At 40.8% G+C, this 15,223-nt stretch overlaps 1 protein-coding gene across 5 annotated transcripts in view; it reads left to right on the forward strand.

Moving 5' to 3' along the window:
• Nucleotides 1-15,223, forward strand: part of GALNT18 (polypeptide N-acetylgalactosaminyltransferase 18) — a 279,752-nt gene that overhangs the window by 178,334 nt on the left and 86,195 nt on the right. The window lies entirely within an intron of this gene.

Consider the following 15,223-nt stretch of genomic DNA (forward strand, 5'->3'; position numbering starts at 1 on the left):
TTCTTGTAAGTAGTTAGTCTGAAGCAAGTTATTTTTATGGTTTCAAACGCAAATATCTAGATTTAATCACTGTAGGTTTGGGATATTGTGATTTTTAACTGTGCCAGACAACAAACTAATGTGTACTGTTAATGTATTTGTCTTTACTGTATGCTTCATTTCATCCATCTATAAAGAGCATGGGACAATATTTACTGAGTAAACCTAAAAAGAGATGAGACAAGCTTCTGTCAGGATTAATTGAAACATAGTTCGCTCTGTGCTGGGGCAGGGAGAAGGACCAGACGATCTCTCAAAGTCCGTTCAGTGCTGCAGTCTTTGATTGTCTATTTGTCAAACTATTTTTGGTCTTTAAACGGAAGAGCTCTAAGGTGCAGTTTGTAAACACTCAGTGATTAGTCAGCATGTGGATTCTCAGGGCAGGGATTTCATATTCTAAGAAACCTGTTATAGTTTCTGACAGTCATAAAAATATCCCAGGAGCTGTTTTTCCTGTTGAAGGGAAGGTGGAAAAGTTGCAAACAGTAGTAGAAGGTTCTCTCTGTATGTGGTGGATGTATTTTTATTCTACTATAAATAATTTCTGACCTCAAAATTTTGTGAGGCTTAGACAAATATGGAAAAATTAGATCCTCTGAAAGCCCTTAACAGTCCTGTGAATGTTCCTGTGCCAATAGGCAGAACTAGAGATATCTTTAGTATCTCTCATGTTGTAATAGTCAAAGTGGTTGGTAAACATTGACTGTGTCCACACCACCAAATTTTTCTGAGACATGCTTTTAAACAGAGATTGCTGTATATGAAAGAAAAACAATCAGTCAGGCTCTGCAATCCGTTTGAATTGTATATGGAGAATATACGTAAAAAGGTTCACAGCTTGTTCTTTGCATAACAGCCTGTGGTGCATAAGATCACCATATTCCTTTGCATTAATACTTTCTCATTTACCATCTGCAAACAAGTAATTGCAAAGCTCAGTTTCTTTAGCAAACTGTTGCTGTTGGAAGACTTGTGACAGAACTTCGGCTTGATTTGTATTTCTTAACTGATGTATATAGTTTTAAAGTGGAAGGGTTTTATAATTTTACTTAGTCACTGATACGCAGTTTCGTAAACATTAGTGAAACAAACTCACTCCCATTATCTCACTACTGGTGAACCTGTTGATTCAGCTGAATGCTGTAGTGTTTAGTCTCTGTGCAGATCTATGAAAATCAGAAAACGTCTATTCAATCACCTAAACATGGGCTTAGGAGTCAAGCGTCAGATATCTGTTTCTAAAACCTTCACCCTACAGCTTCAGAAACGTGCACTTAGTTTCTTGGCAAGGTTTTACTTTGTCTATGAAACTGAAAATATATTATTACTAAAATCAGGTTTGGTGACATTATGACTGGACGTTGCAAGCTCACAGAAGTGTTCAAGGGCTAAATCATATGCATCCCAATTCCTGTATTGCTCTCAGATCATCTACTCAATGTTGTCATTTGTTCTATGGCTGCTTGTTTATTTTCTCAGAAGATAGGTATGCATCAGAAGAAATTAATGCATTCTCTCCAAGGCAGATGTGAACTCTATCACAGAGTCACAGGATGGCTGAGGTAGGAAGCGACCTCTGAAGATCATCTAGTCCCACCCCTCTGCTCAAAGCTGGGTCGGCTAGAGCAAGTTGCCCAAGACCATGTCCAGTTAGGTTTTCAAAATCTCCAACATCAGTAATATCTTTGTAACACTAGTAAAAAAGATTTAAAGTGACTGGAAGTTTAAGCCAGAAATACAAAGTTAAAACATAAAAAAATTTGACTGCATTTTTGCATGTGGACCTAACCTCTTTTGATCTATGAGCCCAGCTGAGCCTCACTGACTGTATTTGCTTAATTCAGACACTGGATAGTTCTCACCAAAGCTGCTCTTGTCATCTTAATTCATAGAAGTATTTCTGATGGCCAGATGCTAAGGAGTGGTAAAAGTGCCTTCTCTTCAACAATTAAAAGGATAGAGCTTCAGACCAATGTCTCATATGACTAAAATGTTGTTGTTATTAAAAATACAGATTCAAAGAGAATGGTTAGTAGTATTTTAAGAATGGCATATTGACGTGAAAAATTAAAATGATACTGCACTTGTCAAAGAAATGGACCTGAGATAGCTGTGCATGAACTAACTCAGGTGGTTTTATACCATGCCTCAGGGTCTGGGTAAGTAAAGTCAGCCCGAAGGGTGTGCCCAGCCACAGGCACGAATGCTGTCAGTCACTCCTTGGATGGACAGCTGTAGTGTGAGATAGGTAGGGGTGGCGTCTAAGGGAACTGCCACTAATTCAGAGCACTGCAGTATGTTTCTTCAGCCACAGAGCTATATTATACTGTACATAGCAGCCCGTCCCATGCTCTGCATGAGCTTCTTTTAACAATTTGAAGTGGATCTAAGGTCTCAGCCTTTATCTGTAAGATGTGCTGCATGACCTGGGTCCCGAATAGCTAAATATTTGTTCGGCATTCCAGGCGGAAGACCATAGCTGACAGATCCTTTCCTCTGGCATTACAGAGCTCTCTGCCAGAGCTCTAACATGTCTGGCTGGACTACAGTCTTCCAAGGGAAATGCAGTCAAAACCTGTACGGTGGACTTCGCTGTGAACTACTGCTATTACAGATGTTACTGTTCTCTTATACTGGAAGGACCATTTCTTTGTCATTGCCACCTTAAACATTAAACATCTGCAAACTCTCCTCCCAATCCTGTACTGTAGGCTCAGTCTTGCAAGTAAATCAGTCAAGCTGCTCCCAGACCTGGAGGCGGTACATCTGCACAGCGTTCCCTGTGCAGGCATAGCAATTCATTAGTGCTAGCTCAGGTGGCTGTGTGTGCTGTGAACCGCACAGTATAGCTGTGTCCTTGGATGCCATGGTGCCCTGTCTTTATAGGACAGAGTCTTTACTTGCTGAATGGTAAATCCCAATCATGTACACTTGATAATACTATGCTAGTGGATATTTTAGGCTTTCAAACAGAGAGTGATTGGTCATGTAGTAGTGAAATACAAAATGTTTATGAAGAGAAAGAAATGACTGGATTTTAGTGAAGAGAGTAGTGAAGAACCTTTAAGAGGTGTGCCCTGGTACTCCTGCTGATTTTGTTCAGTACAGTGTGAATCAAACCAAAGAGATCAATGAGTTCCAAAACCAAAGTAGCAGAAGGGTGGAGAAAAATAAGGCATTGTTTGATAAGTATTGATGTTACGTGTGGATACAGACAAGAGGAAACAGAGACATAGCTCATCTAACTTCTCATAAATTTTACATACGTTTGATGCCAGCTAATTTCAGAGGGATTTGTGAGTGCTAGTGTATATCAAATATCAGGTCCATTTCTCATAATTAGGGAAGGATAGTCTTGAGGAGAGCAAAAGGACAGGGAAGACTAGTTCATTAGGGAATGGTCACATGGAAGCAGTGGTGGCATGGGTTAGTATTGGAAGGATACACAAAACAGTTTTGTTTTGAGATGAGGAGCGAAAGTTTACATCAGTGGAGTATTTCAGAATCTGCCAGCTATGTTCGAGGTGGCTGATCACAAGGTAGCAACAGCTCATTTCCAAACTGTGACCAGCCTACTTGTGTGGCTTCTGGCATGCACTGACACCTTTCCAAAAGTGGTGGTGCATGACTATCTTCCCCAGCAATATGCTTTCCCAATGCTTATCTTGACATCTCTTTGTTTAAGAGTTGTATGTATCTGGGGATAACTTGTACCAAGGTCCCTAATTAACAGCTTTAGATTTAACTGTAAAGAAAGTCCTTTGATTAGAAGAGAATTGCCACTCCCTCTCTTTGTTAAGATACAACTGATATGTTCTTTGTTTATCTACCTGAAGGGATTAAACAAAGCATGTACAAGACAAATCTTTATTAGGATTTGATACAAAAACCCTTTTCTGAAGCACGATTGCAGCACAGCAATTTTAATTAGTTTTCACAAATGCTTCCAGTTACCACCCACAGTGTTTACTTTTTAGCTACAGAGAAGATTCACTCACACAGCAAATAAGAAAGGAATTCTGACATAAGTTTTCACATGCAGCTTAGCAAAAAGACTGAGAGTTACTTCTTGTGAGTTGGTGGTCATCTTGCGTTTCAGGTTATTTGCTTTTGCTGTGAAGTACGTTTGGGGTTTTTTGTTCTTCTGGATGATCTAACAGAGAAAAAAAACATCTGCCGTGTTTTTCAAAGAGATCTTATGAAACCTACTAGCTCTCTGTGTTTTGTTTTTAATCACCCTGATTTTTCTGTGGTGAAAGACAGGAACATTGACTAGTCTGCAGCTTGTAGTATTTGAACTGTGACCACTTCTTGTTTACCTCTTCAAGCATTTTATCTTCCTACATTTATGGCATTTACTGGAGTTTCTTTTTTTTCTGGTTTGAGTTCCCTAACTGGAATTGCAGCATGTGGTTCAGGTTCTTCACGTGAACTGCAAATGTAGCTGTAGTAGCAAACGCTGCCAGTTCCTTTGACAACAGCTTTGCAAATAGCTCTTCTGAGGAGTTTATAAACTTCTTTGGTGGAAATATTGTGCAGAATGCAAGTGGTCAAGGACTGTATAAAGCTGGGCCACTTTGCTGTCCAAAGGCAAAGATTTGCGTGGTGATAAATTAGGTGTAATTATACCCTAACTTTAGTAAGTGGATGTGTTATTATATAGACTTTTTTTTGGTGCTTTGTAGATTGAAGTAGTAGCTAGCCAGTGCTAGTAGGGCAGTGAACATCAAGGCAGCATCTCCTTTGGTTTGGTCAGATGAAATGTAACCTGCTGGCTCATGTCATGGATGAGGTGACAGTCTTGGGATCAAGGCAGAGTCCAAAATGTCCATGTTATTTTGATCTGTCTTGCCCTCTCCCAGTGTGGCATGGTGGCTATAATTGTAATCTCCAGTGTTGGTGACAGAGAGTGAGAACTTGAAAAAATGCATCAGGCTGGCTGGCTGTGTGACGTTCATATACATTTATTAGTCTGACTCACAAAACATCACAGAAGTTTTATGTTAACTTGCAGTTTGTTTAGGCCACTTAACTCTTTCCAACATAGGTAGCATGGCCATGTTTGCTATGTAGAGTACAATTTACGCATTTTTAACTTCTCATATCAGGGCAGATTTAGAAAGGAGGGTGATGTGAGGCCCTTGAAGATGGAAGAGTCACATGCCTTGAGGAGCTTTTTGCTATTCAGCTTTCTGAGACACCCATGTCTGACGCTTTTTGAGCTTTGGAAAGATCACCAAAATTTTTATGGAATAAACGGTGCTCAGGATTTTAAAGATTTGGATATTAATTATAACTCTGAGTTTACTACCTTCTGGAGCAATCTCCTCCTGTGACACAATAATAAGAATATAGCTGTATAATAACCCTCTAAGGTTAACCAAGATGAATGCCATATACGAAAATGAGATCATTACCCAGTCTGAAGTTGTCAAGTGGTCTTTAATACAACATATTGCAATATGCAGACAAGGTAGAAATTTAACGCTCGTAGTTGGAGAGAATTTAATCATGGAATTTCATTACAAAATTTAGCTGTGCAAGAAGCGTTCTTTTGAAGATGCTAAAAGGTTTAAATCTGAGAAGTCAGACAGTAACTATTCTGAAAAATGTGGGTATAGTGCAAATCAAATTGCAAATCATTGCAAATCAAAATCCAGTCCAAGGAAATTAGCCCATATCTGTGCAAAATCATTATTCATAATGAAAGGTTAAACGGTATACTGGAAGAATTGGATAGGAGGTGATAGTTTCAAGCCTTTGAATCTCTGTAATAAATGGAGTCTGGTAGGTTTACGGTGCTACAGACCACATCACAGCTAGCTAAGCAAGATACAGACAGTACTTAATGCTAACAGTCCTTCGTAAAAAGATCTGGAAAAGACCTTAAAATTCCCGAGCAATATTTTACATAAATGTCAGGATTCAGAAGTATAACGTGTATAAGAAATAATAATGTCAGTAAAAATTATGCTGGGAGCTCTTCATTTAAATTTGCTGCATTTATTGAGAAAATGGAGCTATCTGAAAAATGTGACAGGGGAGGGCCTGGATACAAATGCCTCTGTGTGTAGTTTTCCACATGAACAATAAGTTTGACACATCCTGAGTTGTACTTACTGGGCAGTGGCTGATGGGTCCCGAGAGTCTCTCTGCTTTGACCACAGGTGTTAAAGCGTTGCTTTAGAAGGTAAATTTTGAAGTAAAGAGCTAAAATTAAATGACAAAAGATAATGAGAAAGGAAACAAACTAAATTTAATGTAATCTTTACCACAACACAAATGTTGAACAAACTTGTTGTAATATATCTAAATATTAGTATGAGAAACTGTAATTCAAGAATGGTCTTCTGGACTCTTGTTTTCCTAATAGTGAAAAAAATGTAAGTTAGAAGCTATTTAAATGTTTTGGTTAAATTTAGGCATTGTCTTCACCTATGGAAATTTTCTTTAGTGAGATCTCCCAAGATCTAAGTCATTTCAGTGCCCAGTTTGTGCTTTTGATTTCAGTCCATTTTCTGTGACCGTTATCCTCAGCATCTCATGAGCTGCTGTGCTCGGCAGTGTCAGGTGTTGATGTGTGACCGATTCAGAGAGAGCACTACTACCTGGTGAATCCCAGGCAGCAAGTCCAGAAGTGCTGTGTGTTTCCTCGTGGGTTTCTCAGCCAGCGCCAACCAGCTCTGCTTTTGCTGACAAGATGAGAACTTGAACTGGTAGCCCAGCCTGCTTCCTGTAGTCTGGAGCAGGTACTGTCCTTCCCTGGTAGTTCCAGCCATCTGCAGTGTAAAGCAGAAACCTGGAGCAGCCCAGTCACCTGAGCCTCCGGCTGCTTACTTGGGTGTAATTCCAGGAGGGAGCGCTGGAGTTGGTGAAATTCTGTCCTATCTCAGCACAGTGAAAAGACGCTTTCACTGCTTATAACGTCAAAAAATATTGACACTACTGCCGGTTGTTTCTGGGGAGCAGGAAAGGCAAGACTGGTGTGTGTTCTTCTGTGTGCATGTTTTATGCAAGCAAGGCTTCCACCCTGCTGGGAAGCAGACTAGTAGCCAGATTAACATACTTTAGTTTTAAAATAACATAATCCCAATTAAGCAGGATTTAATCAAATCTTTCCCAGACTGCAGTAGGATGCTAGTAACAATGCTGTTCCTGTATTGTGAATTGAAAAGGTATTATAAATTTTAGTTTCAAGTTACTGCCTGGGTTATTTTTAATGCCTCACCTTTTTTTCAGAAAACATAAGGGTTGCTGCTACTGTTCCTTGCATGTTTCTGATGCAAAAAGGCAGGGCATGAACAACAATTGTAATATAACAATTAAACCCCAAACATTTCTTTAAAACTAATGGATAGATTGTGATTAGATGCCTACAGAGAAATTTTCTATAATAGCTGATGAAAGACTTGGAATAATTTGTTGCATGCTGATATATCTCATCTAAAGATACAAATTGTATGCTATTGTGTTCTCTTAAGACTTGGAGTTTGGGATTTTTAGAAAGCAGTGGATGATACACTATTATAATAAGCAGTCCTTTAGTTGGAGATCATATATGCCGCATTTAGAGGTTTTCCAGAGCTACCAAAAGGCACAGTCCCAGCACTGTGTTACTCCTAATGAGTAATCAAATATGCTGGGAAAGAAGCAAGCCAGAATTTGTTGCTTTAATTTGAAAGTGTACATACTTGATTCTTCCAAAAAAAGAGTTTCTATCTTTAGATAGAAACAATTCCTACAGCTCTTATAGTATTCAAACCAAATAATTTCTGATTTGAATGGGTGCTTTACAGGAGTAAGAATTGTTTGGATTTTGTCCCTATTTTTAGGAAGTTTCAAAAAGGAGAAGTTATAACTTCCAAGTTATTCAAATGATGGGAATTAAAACCCATGAGTTAAACAGCACAATCAGATACCTACTAGATTGTCCCAAATGAACTCGGGAGTGGTCTGTGAGGTGACATTCCCTCTAGGATTGTAGTGCAAGTGCACGCTGAAGGCTCTTCTTTGCTTCCTTGGTAGGTGATGGGGTAGGTCCTGCTCCTGCTTTTTATGCCAGGTTAGCAGACTCTGATGGATGTGTGATGTAATACATTGTGTTCGGCAGAATTTTTCAAGACTGTATGGTATAATACAAGGGCATGTGAGAGCTGGCTTTTACAAGGGCTAACTATAACTTGCACTTGCTGTCACGTCATGTGTGATGTTGCATTCAGGGCCTGGACATCTAACAGTTTTTTCTGAAAAGTTCTCATTGACTTCAGTGATACCGGTATTTCGCCCTGTAAAATTTTTAGTTGCAAGTGGTATTATCTGATCTATTCTTGTTTGCATTGCCAGCAACGTGTTAGCCATTAGAATAATGAACAAAAATTGCTCATATTGGTACAATTTGCTTTTTTTTTTTCCCCTTCTGTCTGTTGACAGAAACATCTTGTGTGAATGCAGCTCTGCTGATGTAAAAACAAGTCCTTTTTGTGAACTAATCCCATCTGTTGAAAAGAGCCCTCCTGCCCAGGCAGGCTGTATTTCTCCTTGGTGTACTGAGTGCTGTTTTGCTATTGCTGTGGTGAATTGCATTCTTCTGCAAGTGGCAGTCCACCTTTGAAAGGAGAAGACAATAGCAGGTCACACATAACATGATCACAGGTAGTCAAGAAATCAGTCTTCCTGACCTGGAATATGGACAGAACATTTTGCATCTGATGTGTAAGAGTTGTCTGGTAGAGTAGGAGTCATTCATTCAAAAGAAGAGCTGGTAACTCTACATTTGGACGAGGTTAAAAAAAAAAAAGGCACCACAGTAGGTGTTTTGTTTTGTTTTGTTTTTCCTTAACTGCAGTTTCATTTGTAGAGTAAGATCTCAAAAGGAGAAATAGTGTTATTGCTGTTCTGACCCTCAAGGATGCTCTCACAGTATCATCAGGTTTGGTGCCTGCTAGCTACTGTTTTGCTCCCAAGGAAGTAATTCTATGCAATGAGTATAAAGTTGGATTATAATTTCTGATATAAAGTAAGATTTTCATAAAAACCAATGTGGCTGTATTGGGTTTGCATGGCAAGGTTTTGGTAGCGGGGGGCTAAAGGGGTGGCTTCTGTGAGAAGCTGCTAGAAGCTTCCCCTGTGTCTGATAAAGTCAATGCCAGCGGGCTCCAAGATGGACCCGCCACTGGCCAAGGCCGAGCCCATCACCAACAGCGGTAGTGCCTCTGGGGTAACATATTTAAGAAGGGGGAAAGAAGTTACAGGGGAGTAGCAGTTGCAGCCAGAGAGAGGAGTGAGAATATGTGAGAGGCACAACTCCACAGACACCAAGGTCAGTGAAGAAGGAGGGGGAGGAGGTGCTGCAGGCGCCGGAGCAGAGATTCCCCTGCAGCCCGTGGTGAAGACCATGGTGAGGCAGGCTGTCCCCCTGCAGCCCATGGAGGTCCACGGTGGAGCAGATATCCACCTGCAGCCCATGGAGGACCCCATGACAGAGCAGGTGGAGGCCCGAAGGAGGCTGTGACCCCGTGGGAAGCCCACACTGGAGCAGGCTCCTGGCAGGACCTGTGGCCCTGTGGAGAGAGGAGCCCAGGCTGGAGCAGGTTTGCTGGCAGGACTTGTGACCCCGCGGGGGACCCATGCTGGAGCAGTTTGTGAAGAGCTGTAGCCCGTGGGAAGGACTCATGTTGGAGAAGTTTGTGGAGGACTGTCTCCTGTGGGAGGGACCCCAAGCTGGAGCAGGGGAAGAGTGTGAGGAGTCCTCTCCCTGAGGAGGAAGGAGTGGCAGAAACAACGTGTGATGAACTGACCGCAACCCCCATTCCCTGTCCCCCTGCACCACTCGCGGGGAGGAGGTAGAAAGCTCGGGAGTAAAGTTAAGCCCAGGAAGAAGGGAGGGGTGCGAGGAGGGTGTTTTTAAGGTTTGGTTTTATTTCTCATTACCCTACTCTGATTTGCCTAGTAATAAATTAAACTAATCTTTTCCCCCAAGTCAAGTCTGTTTTGCCCATGACGGTAATTGGTGAGTGATCTCCCTGTCCTTATCTCAACCCATGAGCCTTTCGTTATATTTTCTCTCCCCTGTCCAGCTGAGGAGGGGGAGTGATAGAGCAGCTTTGGTGGGCACCTGGCATCCAGCCAGGGTCAACCCACCACAGTGGCATGCAAGGCTAAGTCCTATTTATTAAAACCAAAACCTATCTTTTAATGTTCTCTGGCATTCTTTTAAATAACTCTTTAATAGTGTATGTTACTTAGTGTTGTTTAATTGGATCTGCTTTGAGTCGAGGCTTGGATTGCAGAGGTCCCTTCCAACCAGAAGTATTCTGTGATTACTTTCTGTTTCCTCTTCCTTTCATAGTCCTGTTCTCAACTTCCTTGCTGTTAGAGAGAGGTTTGATCCAGAGAGGAATGTAAGCAGCTCTGTTCCATACATTTCTAACTGCAGATTTGCATATTCCTTTTTTAATGCAACTTATGTGACTGATTTCCTCTGAATCGACTCCAGAAATAAAATAGTTACACTTGGACAATTGTGTTTTAATTGGCAGTTTCCTTTTCCTTATGAATCTGTTATCATAACATGAACTGCCATGCTGTTTCTTGGAGTCATGATTATTTATCAAGTTTACAGTACAGCAAGCGGCTTGCTGCGTCTTATGGTTATAGAAATACAGAGTATTTCTAATGTGCTCTTTAGATTGTATTTTTCTAGATTTATACAGTCTGCTCTGGCTCTGTTCAGGCATTTAGTTTCTTTTTCTGAATAGTGATTTTTCTGTTCCGTACACGTCCAAGAAATAGATTAGAATTAAATACTGTATATTGGAAAAAAAAAAAAAAAAAAGCCGCTTGGATTACTGGGAACAGCTGCTATCCAGCTGGGACTAGAATGCATTTCTCAGGCACTTCTCTTTAACATTTAAAGGTCATTTTACAAATGAATCCAGGAACACCAAGAAATGAAATTATGAACTCAGAATTTTGGCAGTGGTTATTTCAGCAGTGTATTGTATTCACGGTGTCAGCTCTAATGCATAGTCTTGGTGCTTGTGTACTTCTCGCTTTATGGCCCCTTTCTAAAACTGTTGTATCCAAATAAACATCAGAAGTCGTTCTTGCATCAGATGTGATATAAATATCTGACTTCAGTGATAGTGCTTGTTCCTGACCAAGTTTAACCATTTTTGTGATCACATTATTGTAGCCATAATATATCCAGTAACAGTCCCTAAACGGGAAGCAGTCATACACAATGAACTGGAGTGGAATAGTGTTCCTGCTGAGATTAAGTCAAGCATCCAGCAATCAAAGTTGAGTGGAACAATTAAGATTATGTAATTACAGGTCTGTGTTTAAAGTTATTTTGAAAATTTGAACACCTTTCTGTTGAAAGCGTTCTAGGTATTGCAATGAAGAGATACGTAGCAGCCTCTGTACCCTTGCTTTGTTGTTTGTATGGCAGTTGGTAACTATTGACAGTACTTGGAAAGTCCCTGTTCTACTTTTAGCTTGTGTTTGCATGTTTGCTGGTATAAGCACGTACACGCCCAAATGGCTTTTATTGTCCGTTGTGAACTTTCTAATTTGGGAATTTTGTAATCTAAGACACTTTGTGCTTTTTTTTATTAGTCCTGCCTTGCTGCATACACTTAAATTCATTAAAGAGCTGGAAGGAATGTTCACCTGAGAGCAGATTTATTTTCTTTTTCTCTCTTGACGTGAACACTTACCTTTAGTAAGCTCTACTCTGTACTCAGAGGTAAGCATGTGAGTCTCTTCCATTGTTAGGGGAATGGAAGGGCCATGTTTAATTCCTTTGCTGCAGTGCATTTCTGTTGACATTAACAGAAGCTCCAGATATCAGCTGCCTCTTAATCCTGACCCAGTGATGTGGATGAGCTCTTGCATCTGCACAGAGTTCTCTGGGCTCCATATGGGCCGTGGCTCAAACTGCAGAATCACAGCCTCAGGGAAATCATGCAGTGTTAATGTGCTGCCCTGGGATTTGGAAGATCCAGGTTCTATTTCTCCCCTTCTGCAACTTCTGGTGTGACCTTGCAGATTCATCTGGCATCTCAATTTATCTCTCTGTCTTGCAAAGTGTTGTGAGACACTCTGCTGCTAGAATGTGGGCTTGGTGATACTCATGACAGGATGCACCTTTAGGACAGAAGTTGAGTGCTGTCTCTGAACAGTACTCAATAAATAATAAAAGGGAAATAAAAGGGATTTACAGCACTTATTATAAAGACATTACTACAAGAGAATAGAACTAACAAAAAATAACAGATGTAATATTTCTTTCTCCAGTCTCACCCTCCTCCATAACATGGTGTTCAGCTGTCACAGTTTCCAAAAGATGATTTTCATTGTTCTTCCCATACTATTGGGTTTTATTAAGATGCAGCAATATTTGTAGATAGGACTTAATAATCTGGAGGATGGTATCCCACTTTCATGGCTGGGAATGGAACTATGCATCATTTAGATAAAAACCGAAATGAACCCCAGTAGTATACGTGTCTGTTAGATCGCTCAAGGAATAGTTGCTGGCACAGGTCTCTTCTGCAAAGCCTGTTTTGTGTTGGGAGGTGTGCTAGTTTACTGATTACTGTTTTGAAGTGGAATTATTTGCTGGTATGTGGTTCTCGTGCTGTCAGATTCCCAGGACCTTACAACCAGCAAGAGAATTCAGTGAAGTGTCCACGTAAGCTCTTTCCATGCATAGACATGATGTTTGTGAGAGGGCCTGAGAACGGATCAAAGCAGCTCCCATCAGACCCTTTGAAAGCAACGTGTGCTTCCCACCCCTCTGTACTAGATTCTTCTGGGCAATTGAAAGAGTGTGTGTTTGTGTGTAGGGGCTGAGAGGGGAAATGTATATTTTTTTCTGCCTTTATTGTGGGAGACGGGTGCTCTTCATGTGCTAGACTAAAGAAATCCTTGGCTTGTAGTCCGAGGTGTGAGCTGGAATGAATTGTTGTAGGCCTCATTTATCTTAATAGACCTGGGGAGGTTTGGCAGCAGCTGAGACTTTGGATTGCTGAATGCAAAGGTTGTGACTGTGAAAGTTCATTACGCTATCTGGCTGTACATGTGGATAGCCTGAACTTCTGAGATTAGATTATGCATCTCTGTCAACAATACAAGTTAGGTATAGTAATGGAGGAAAAGGACTATACTGCTTTTTTGTTTTTGAGGTCTGTCCAAATCAATTCCTTGCATCACATTGGTAATTTCCCTTGGGTGGTTTATCTATTACCAGATAACATGAGGTTATTAAATACGTGCGCACAGCAGGCCCTCGTTATCTGTTTGTGCATTGTTGCCCCCTGTTGCAAACATTCTATATACACATGTGCATTACAAATGACATGCCTCTATCTGGTTATAAATATTTTCCATTTGGAATTATCAGCTTCTGCTACAGAGATGAGAGGTGATCACTTGAGCGTAAAAGATAAGGGGCCAGAGGAAAGGAAAATAAAAATTCTGAAGCATTGAGCTGCATACAAAATGAGTGACATAATCCAATGTACAAACCTATTAGATAAAGTGCAGCAAACAGGTTTTCTTACATGCCTAGCTGCTGCCATGAATTCAAGTTATTACATGAATTCAGGTTGTATGCCTACAGAGTGACTGAGAGGGAAGAGAGGGGGTTTTTTTGCAGCAAACCTGGTATAATGTGCTTTATTTGCCAGAAAGAAAGTTAGCTATGTTAATACATTCTGTTTTTCTAAAGGCTATAAAATTGTTATTGGAAGAGTGGAAAAGCGACTCTTCATGTTCCTAAGACTTTGGGCCACAAATAATCAGATAAAGAAGATGGAAAAATCTTGGTTTAAAATTAATTGGTTTGTGCGAATTCTGTCTTTTTTCCAATTTACTTGCCTTTCATGCAGAAGCAAGATGCACCTGATGAGATGCTCCTAGCATGGCAGCAGCTCTCATGATGTACTGACTTCTTGTGCTCTGCCAGTTGGCTGTTTTGCCTTGGTGCAAGGCAGTGGATCCCATTCTGACCTACTGCACAGGGCATTCAGGAACGCCCTGGGATCCTTGCCAGGAGCAAACTAACCAGTGGTCTCTTGGCTCTGAGACAGGCAGTAGCTCCGCTGTATTCCTGCAGCTGCTGTAATGATTTGCCTTTAAAAGTGTCCTTTATGATCCAAGAAAATATCCAACATGATTCTTTACCTGAGGACCAGTGTGCCTTCTAGGCAGCTCAATGAACACATAAAGCTAGAGCATAAAAATAATGAATTGGCAGGATTTTGCCCCTTTCAGATGTGTCAATCCACAATTTCTGGCACAGGGAGGACAATTGTACGTTAAACCCTGTTCTGTATTGAAGAATAATTTCTTGCCCTTCACAGTAAAAGAAGCCATGTTTGTGCCCAGTGCTAAGGTTAAAGAGGGACGTGGTAATTCCTGGGCCTTTGACATGGAAATAAATTTTTCCCTAAAGGTAAAAGCACAAGGCTTGCAGAGATGGCAATAACATCCAGTGTGCATTCTGCTGCACCGAAGTCAACAGGGACTTTTAGGCTTTAGAAAATGCATAAAGTTATGAGAGAGCTTTTTTTAATTTATTTATTATTTTAGCTCTCTTGGCAAACTTACAGCTAAGAAGAAGAGTTTTAAAGTCAGTAAAATGCATATGTCTCAGCAAAGCATGAGTGTCAGACTTTACAAATCTAATTGTTCTGAGAGATGTGAGGACTCATTTAAGCACTCAGAATGGGAGTACATTAAAGCATGAAAGTTACTGAAAGCTTAATTGACTGTGCTTTAAGCTACTTCTCTGTGAATGTGAGGCAGTAATTTATTATTTATGACAACACTGTTTGTATCAATAACTTTAGAATTTGAAGTCCAGGGGCAGACCCACAGCTGCTGTAGGACACTGGAGTAAGGGGCTAAGGCACCTTACATCATTGAGCATCTAGCCTGATAACTTCCCAATTTAGGGAGGGTAGAGGCATACAAAATGTAGGCCACTTGCATGCGACTGGATGAAGGGCATGATCTCTAGATGGCTTTCCTTGTGAGAAACTCCCTGGGGCATATGTGAGAAATCTTTTCCATATTGTATGGCCTGCCGCAACCCCCCGGCATTCAAAGAGGAGGCAGGACTGTGGTACAGATTGCTCTTCTGAGCTAGGACCGGCCACTTGCACAAGCCAAGCAA

This window comes from Gymnogyps californianus, chromosome 5 (genome assembly GCF_018139145.2).
Source record: "Gymnogyps californianus isolate 813 chromosome 5, ASM1813914v2, whole genome shotgun sequence".
Classification (NCBI taxonomy): Eukaryota; Metazoa; Chordata; class Aves; order Accipitriformes; family Cathartidae; genus Gymnogyps; species Gymnogyps californianus.